The sequence below is a fragment of the Chlorocebus sabaeus genome, chromosome 13 (genome assembly GCF_047675955.1).
Source record: "Chlorocebus sabaeus isolate Y175 chromosome 13, mChlSab1.0.hap1, whole genome shotgun sequence".
Classification (NCBI taxonomy): Eukaryota; Metazoa; Chordata; class Mammalia; order Primates; family Cercopithecidae; genus Chlorocebus; species Chlorocebus sabaeus.
Genome location: NC_132916.1, coordinates 85,847,068 through 85,855,385, shown reverse-complemented (window position 1 = coordinate 85,855,385; position 8,318 = coordinate 85,847,068).

Below are 8,318 nucleotides of genomic sequence, written 5' to 3'. Positions count from 1 at the left end.
TTATTGCTTTGTTTCTGCTTCCATTGAATTTAACTTTTTTTTTAGTTATCTAAAAGTAGATAATTGATTTTAGATCTTTCTTCTTTTCTTTTCTTTTTCTTTTTTTTGAGACAGAGTTTCGCTTTTTTTGCCCAGGCTGAAGTGCAATGGCACGATCTCGGCTCGTTGCAAACTCTGCCTACTGGGTTCAAGTGATTCTTCTGTCTCAGCCTCCCTAATAGCTGGGATTACAGGTGCCCACCATCATGTCTAGCTAATTTTTGTATTTTTTAGTAGAGATGGTGTTTCACCATGTTGGGCCAGGCTGGTCTCGAACTCCTGACCTCAGGTGATACGCCTGCCTCTGCCTCCCAAAGTGCTGGGATTACAGGCGTGAGCCACCGTGCCCAGCCTAGATCTTTCTTCTTTTCTAATTATACATTCAATGCTGTAAAATTTCTCCCTAAGCACTGCTTTTGCTGTATCTCAAACATTTTGATAAGTTGTTATCATTTTTGTTTAGTTGAAAATATGTTTTTTTCCAAGATTTCCTCCTTGACATATGTGTTATTTATAAATGTATAGTTTAATCTCCAAGTATTTAGAAATTTCCAGCTATCTTTCTTTTTTCTTTTTTTTTAAGAGACAGGCTCTCTCGCTTTGTCACCCAGGCTGATATGCATTGGCACTATATTAGCTCACTACAGCCTCAAACTTCTGGGCTCGAGTGATCCTCTTACCTCAGCCTCCTCAGTAGCTGGAACTATGGGTGTGCACCATCATGCTTGGCTAATTTTTAAATTTTTTTGTAGAACTGGGATGTCACTTTGTAGCCCAGGCTAGTATTGAACTCCTGGCTTAAAGCAACCCTCCAGCCTTGGCCTCCCAAAGTGCCGGGATTACAGGTGTGAACCACTGTACCTGGCCCCAGCTGTTATTAATTTCTAGTTTAACTCCATTGTGATCTGAAAACAGACATTGTATGATTTCTGTTTTTAAAATTTTAAAAGAGAAGACCACAACCTAGAATGTGGTCTATCGTGGTAAATGTTCCATGTGAGCTTGAGAAGAATGTGTATTCTGTTGTTACTAGATGAAGTAGCCAATAGATGTTAATTTTTTTCTTTTTAAATTTTTTTCTTTTCTTTTTTTTTTTTGAGACGGAGTCTCACTCTGTCGCCCAGGCTGGAGTGCAGTGGCGCGATCTCGGCTCACTGCAAGCTCTGCCTCTCGGGTTCACGCCATTCTCCTGCCTCAGCCTCCCGAGTAGCTAGGACTACAGGTACACGCTGCCGCTCCCGGCTAATTTTTTTTTAATTTTTAGTAGAGATGGGGTTTCACCATGTTAGCCAGGATGGTCTCGGTCTCCTGACCCTGTGATCCGCCTGCCTCGGCCTCCCAAAGTGCTGGGATTACAGGCATGAGCCACCGAGCTCGGCCTTAATTTTTTAATAAATTATTTTACATTTTGTAGAGATGGGATCTCACTATGATGACCAAATTGGTCTTGAACTTTTGGCCCCAAGCAATCCTCCCATTAGCCTTAGATGTTAATTATATCCAGTTAATTGATGGTGCTGTTGAGTTCAACTATGTCCTTTTGGCTTTTCTGCCTGCTGGATCTGTCCATTTCTGATAGAATGAAGCTAGGGTCTCCAACTATAACAGTGCATTCATTTATTTCTGCTTGCGGTTCTAGCAGTATTTGCCTCACATATTCTGGTCTTCTGTTGTTAGGTGCATACACATTAAGGATTGTTTTTTCTCAGAGTATTCACCCCTTTATCATTTGCATTGCCCTTCTTTATCCCTGATAACTTTCCTGAAGTCTTCTCTGTCTGAAATTAATATAGCTACTCCTGCCTTCTTTTGATTAGTGTGAGCATGATACATCTTTCATTTCTTTACTTTTACTTTATACATACCTTTATATATAAAGTTGGTTTCTTATAGATAACATATAATGCATCTTGTTTTTATTTTTATTTTTTTAGAGACAGGGTCTCACTCTGTTGCCTGGCTAGAGTGTAGTGGCATGATCATGGCTCATAGCAGTTTTGACCTCCTGGGCTCAAGGGATCCTCCCACCCCAGCCTCTTAAGTAGCTGGGACTACAGGTGCACATCACCACACTCAGCTAATTTTTTTTTTTTTTTTTTTGAGACAGAGTCTCACTCTTGTCACCCAGGCTGGAGTACAATGGCACGATCTTTGCTAACTGCAACCTCTGCATCTTGGTTCAAGTGATTCTCCTGCCTCAGCCTCCCGAGTAGCTGGGATTATAGGTGCCACCACACCTGGCTCATTTTTGTATTTTTGGTAGAGATGGGGTTTCACCATGTTGGCCAGACTGGTCTCGAACTCCTGACCTCAGGTGATCCACCCACCTCGGCCTCCCAAAGTGCTGAGATTATAGGCATGAGCCACCGCTTCTGGCACAGCTAATTTTTAAATTTTTTGTAGAGATGGGTTCTCATTATGTTTCCCAGTCTAGTCTTGAACTCTTGGGCTCAAATGATCCTCCCTCCTTGGCCTTCCCAAAGTGCTGGGATTACATGTGAGAGCCATCATGCCCCGTCTGTGTCTTGTTTTTTGATCCAGTCTGACAATCTCTGTACTTTGTGTATTTAGACGACTGGGGTGAAAAGTGACTATTGATATAATGGCATTAATATTTAGTATATTTATTACTAATTTCCATTTGTTGCCCTTGTTCTTTGCTATTTTTGTCATGCACACCTTTTCTGCCTTTTGTGATTTTAATTGAGCACTCTATATGATTTCATTTTCTCTCCTTTTTTTTTTTTTTTTTGAGATGGAGTCTTGCTCTCTCACCCAGGCTGGAGTGCAGGTGCAGTGGTGCGATCTCGGCTCACTACAACCTCCACCTCCCAGTTCAAGCGATTTGCCTGCCTCAGCCTCCCGAGTAACTGGGATTACTGACAATTGCCACCACGCCTGGCTAATTTTTGTATTTTTAGTAGAGACGGGGTTTCACCATGTTGGCCAGGCTGGTCTTGAACTCCTGACCTCAGGTGATCCACCTGCCTCAGCCTCCCAAAGTGCTGGGATTACAGGCATGAGCCACCGTGCCAGGCACCATTTTCTCTCCTTTCTCTTTTTTTTTTTTTTTTTTCAGACAGAGTCTCACTCTGTCCCCCAGGCTGAAGTGCAGTGGCACAATCTCGGCCCACTGCAATCTCTGCCTCCTGGGTTCAAGCGATTCTCCTGACTCAGCCTCCTGAGTATCTGGGATTACAGGCATGCACCACCAAACCCGGCTAATTTTTGTATTTTTAGTAGAGACGGGGTTTCACCATTTTGGTCAGGTTGGTCTCAAACTCCTGACCTCGTGATCCGCCCACCTCAGCCTCCCAAAGTGCTGGGATTACAGGTGCGAACCACTGCGCCCGGCCTTTCTCTCCTTTCTTAACATATTATACTTCCTTTAAAACTTTTTTGGTGGTTGTCCTAGAGTTTGCAATATGCATTTACAACTAATCCAAGTTCACTTTCAGATAACACTATACTACTTTATGGTGGTATAACTACCATTAATAAAAAAAAATCCTAATGCCTCCCTCCTGTCTTTATACTATTGTTGTCATTCATTTCATGCATACATAAACATACAAACATATGTATGTGCGTCTGTACGTTATTCTTAAGAATATGAAAGATACAATTTTGCATTTTACCTTCCCTTGTTTCCTATCTAATGTTTTCCCTTTCTTTATGTAGATCTGAGTTTCTTACCTATATTATTTTTTTTTCTCTTTGAAGGACTCTTTTTTTTTTTTTTTTGAGACGGAGTCTCGCTGTGTCGCCTAAGCTGGAGTGCAGTGGCCGGATCTCAGCTCACTGCAAGCTCCGCCTCCCGGGTTTACGCCATTCTCCTGCCTCAGCCTCCCGAGTAGCTGAGACTACAGGCACCCGCCACCTCGCCTGACTAGTTTTTTGTATTTTTTAGTAGAGACGGGGTTTCACCGGGTTAGCCAGGATGGTCTCGATCTCCTGAGCTCGTGATCCGCCCGTCTCGGCCTCCCAAAGTGCTGGGATTACAGGCTTGAGCCACTGCGCCCGGCCACATTCCTTCAATTCTTATTTGTCTAAGAAAGTCTTTACTTCTCTTTCACTTTTTTTGTTTGTTTGTTTTTTGAGACAGAGTCTCGCTCTGTTGCCTAGGCTGGAATGCAGTGGTGTGATCTCGGCTCATTGCAACCTCTACCTCTTGGGTTCAAGCGATACTCCTGCCTCAGCTTCCCAAGTAGCTGGGATCACAGGTGTGTACCACCATACCTGGCTAATTTTTGTATTTTTAATAGAGATGGGGTTTCACCAAGTTGGCCAGGTTGGTTTTGAACTCTTGACTTCAAGCGATTCGCCTGCCTTGGCCTTGCAAAGTGCTGGGATTACAGGCCACTGCACCTGGCCTTCTTCACTTTGAAGGATAATTCTCAGGGTATAGAATTCTAGATTGGTGGTGTGGTGTTTTCCTCTCAATGCTTTAACTATTTCATTCTCCTGTCTTCTTGCTTGTATCATTTATGAGAAGTTAAATATAATTCTTATCTTTGCTCCTCTGTAGGGAAAGTGTTTTTTTCTCTCTGTCTTCTTTCAAGATTTTTTTTTCTCTTTGATTTTCTGACGTTTGAATGTGATAAGCCTAGAGGTAGTTTTTTTTTTTTTTGGCATATATCCCATTTGGTGTTTTCTGGACTTCCTGGGTGTGTGGTTTGGTGTCTGACATCAGATTTGGGAGCTTATTAGTATTACAGCTTCAAATATTTCTTGTCTTCCTTTCTCTGTTTCTTCTCCTTCTGGTTTATATGTATGTTATACCTGTTGTAATTGTCCCACAGTTCTTGAGTATTCTGTTCTATCTTGTTTTTGTTTGTTTTAGTCTTTTTTTTATCTTTGTTTTTCAGTCTGGAAGTTTCTATTTTTATATCTTCAAGCTCAGAGATTCTTTCCTCAGCCATGTTCAGTCTACTAATGAGCTCATCAAAGGCATTCTTTATTTCTGTTACAATGTTTTTGATCTCTAGCACTTTTTTGTGATTCTTTCTTAGGCTTTTCATCTCCTAACTTACATTATCTACCTGTTCTTATATATTGTCTACTTTTTCCATTAGAGCCCTTAGCATATTAATCATACTTTTAAATTCCTGGTGTGATAATTCCAACATTTGTGCCCTGCCTGACTCTGATTCTGATGCTCGTTGGGTCTCTTCAAACTGTGTTTTTTGTCCTTTAGTATGCTTTGTGCTGTTTTGTTGAAATGTGTATTGTAGAGATGAAAAGAATGTGGGGCTGGGTGTGGTGGTTTACACCTGTAATGTCAGCACTTTGGGAGGCCAATGCAGGTGGATCCCTTGAGCTCAGGAGCTCAAGACCAGCTTGGGCAACATAGCAAAACCCTGTCTCTCTTTCTTTTTTTTTCCCCTTGAGACAGGGTCTCACTCTGTCCCCCAGGCTGGAGTGCAGTGACACGAGTTGGCTTACTGCCACCTCAACCTCCCAGGCTCATGCAATCCTCCTACCTCAGCCTCCCAAGTAACCAGGACTATGCCACTGCACTCCAGCCTGGGGGACAGAGTGAGACCCTGTCTCAAGAAAGAAAAAAGAGAAAAAAGACTCCGGTAAATAGGCCTTTAGTGGTGTGGTGGTAAGGTATGTAAGGAGGGGAAACATTCTATATTCCTATGACTGGGTCTCAATCTTTTGCACCCTAGACTTTCTAATTTTGAAGGCAGTGGTTTGTTCAGTAACCTGTCTTCTCTAACAAATCTAAGAAGAATTGCTGATTTTTTAGTTTGTTCAGATTTCTACTTGTTGCTAGGGCAGAGTGATTACGTGTAAGCTCCTTACGTGCCAGACTGGAGCCCTCTTTCTTATTTCATACTTTTTCTTTCTTCTTTGTTCTTTATGTTCCTAGGAATTATAAATAATGTCTTTGGCCACAGAGCTTTCCTAATTATGGTCACCTTTCCCAAGCTTTTTATAGAGATGACAGTCCACTTCACTCCCCAAATGATGGAAACACTTGAGAATTGAGGCCACAGCTCCGAACTCCACAGACCAGTGGCTGACACATGGTGCTTCTTGTAAACAGAGGGATCTTTCATTAGAAGTTAGCGTAAGGGGCTAGGTGCAGTGGCTCATGCCTGTAATCCCAGCACTTTGGGAGGCCAAGCTGGGAGGATGGCTTGAGGTCAGGAATTCAAGCCCAGCCTTGGCAATGCAGTGAGATCCTGTCTCTTTAAAAAAAAAAAAAAAAAAAGAAAAGAGAAAAAAAGAAATTAATGTAGCAAACAAAGGATGATAATCCTCTACTTTCAATAAATGAACTGTAAACCGCCTGTTTTGTTGTATTAGGTTCGAGATGGCAGAATTTCTATGACTCAGCCAGATACATTCTGCTTACAGCAGTTGACATTTCAGAGTGAAATGACTTCTGATAGAACCACAGTTGTTCAGCCGCTTACGCTATTACTTACAGAGAATTGTCCTATGAAAGGAATTCATTGTGTTTTAAAAGGTCAGAAAGCTGTCTGATAGAGTCATGATTTTCTTTCCTTTTCTTTCCTCCCTCCCTCCCTCCTTTTTCTCTCTTTTTCTTTCTTCCCTTCCCTTCCCTTCCTTCTTTCCTTCCTTCCCTCCCTCCCTCTCTCCTGTCTTCTTTCCTTCCTTCTTTCTTCCTTTTTTGTAAAGCTCCCAGGTGATTCTAATTTGCAGCCAGAGTTCAGAACTGTGGCTGTAGAGGAAGGAGATTTTGGCATTAGGAAGAAAGTTGCCCTGTGAACTCTTCCAATCTTTTGGGATGTTAGGGAGATGAAGAATGTACTGAGAAGACTTGCTCCTAGAAAAATAGAGAAACACTTTCCCCTTCCTAATACCATATAATCTGTAGTAACTAGCCTACAATTTTAAAAAAGAAACTTGTTTCCTTAATATTTATTTTGTGCAAATAAGTGTTTAAATTGTAAAAATTCAGGCAACACAGAAATATATAGGCCCAAAAGAGAAATTTTCTGTTTTGTTTTTGTCTTCTAACCACCCCCAAATCTGTTCTTTCTCAATTAATTAATTAATTACTTTTTTGTTTTTGTTTTTTTGAGACAGGGTCTTGCTCTGTCACCCAGGCTGCAGGGCAGTGGCATGATCATGGCTCACTGTAGCTTTGAACTCCTGGACTTGGGTAATCCACCCACCTCGATCTCCCAGAGTGCTGGTATTACAGGTGTGAGCCTGGCCCGTGAAGTGTTTTTTGAATGTTTACTAGGTACCAGGCACTGGATGCTGGGTGCTGGGATATAACAGCTCACAGGACAACACAGTCCCTTTTCTCACAGTAGAGAAAAATAAACAAATATTTAAAGCAACTTCACATAGTTTTAGGTGCTAGGAGAAAACAACACAGTGATGTGGACAAAGGGACCCTGGGAAGTAGATGATATTACTTTAGATGAGATTGTCAGAGGTGGGCCCTTGAAAAGGTGCTGAAGTCCTGGGTCGATGGGGCCTCTCAGGCAGAGGGACTGGTAAGTGCAAAGGTCCTTGGCTCTCTGGAGCTACAGAAGGAGAGCACTGTTGTGACCATGACCAGGAAGGGAGGAGTAGGGATGCGGTTGGAATGGGCAGGGGCCTGATGTGTAGGCCTTTGAGACCATGAATAGAAATTTGAGTTAGATGGCACAGGGATTGGCATGGGTTGATACATATGTTAAAAAAAAATCACTGTTTTTGGAGAATCAATTGTATGGGGTAAGAGTAGAATTAGGGGCCGGGCGCGGTGGCTCAAGCCTGTAATCCCAGCACTTTGGGAGGCCGAGACGGGCAGATCACGAGGCCAGGAGATTGAGACCATCCTGGCTAACCCGGTGAAACCCCGTCTCTACTAAAAAATACCAAAAAAAAAAAAAACAAAAAAAAAACTAGCCGGGCGAGGTGGCGGGCGCCTGTAGTCCCAGATACTCAGGAGGCTGAGGCAGGAGAATGGAGTAAACCCGGGAGGTGGAGCTTGCAGTGAGCTGAGATCCGGCCACTGCACTCCAGCCTGGGCGACAGAGCAAGACTCCGTCTCAAAAAAAAAAAAAAAAAAAAAAAAAAAGAGTAGAATTAGGGAGATCAGGTAGGAGACTGTGCAGTGGTTCAGTGAGCTATGAGGGTGGCTCCGACAAGGGGTACCACTCTTACTGATTTGGAAGAACAACAGTTTTTAAAAGAATTATTGTTTTTCAAATTAAAGTAATACATGCTAATTTAAAGAAATTCAAACAGTATAAAATAATATAGAGTAAAATGTGAACCTGACCATGGGAAAGTTCATCTCCTCT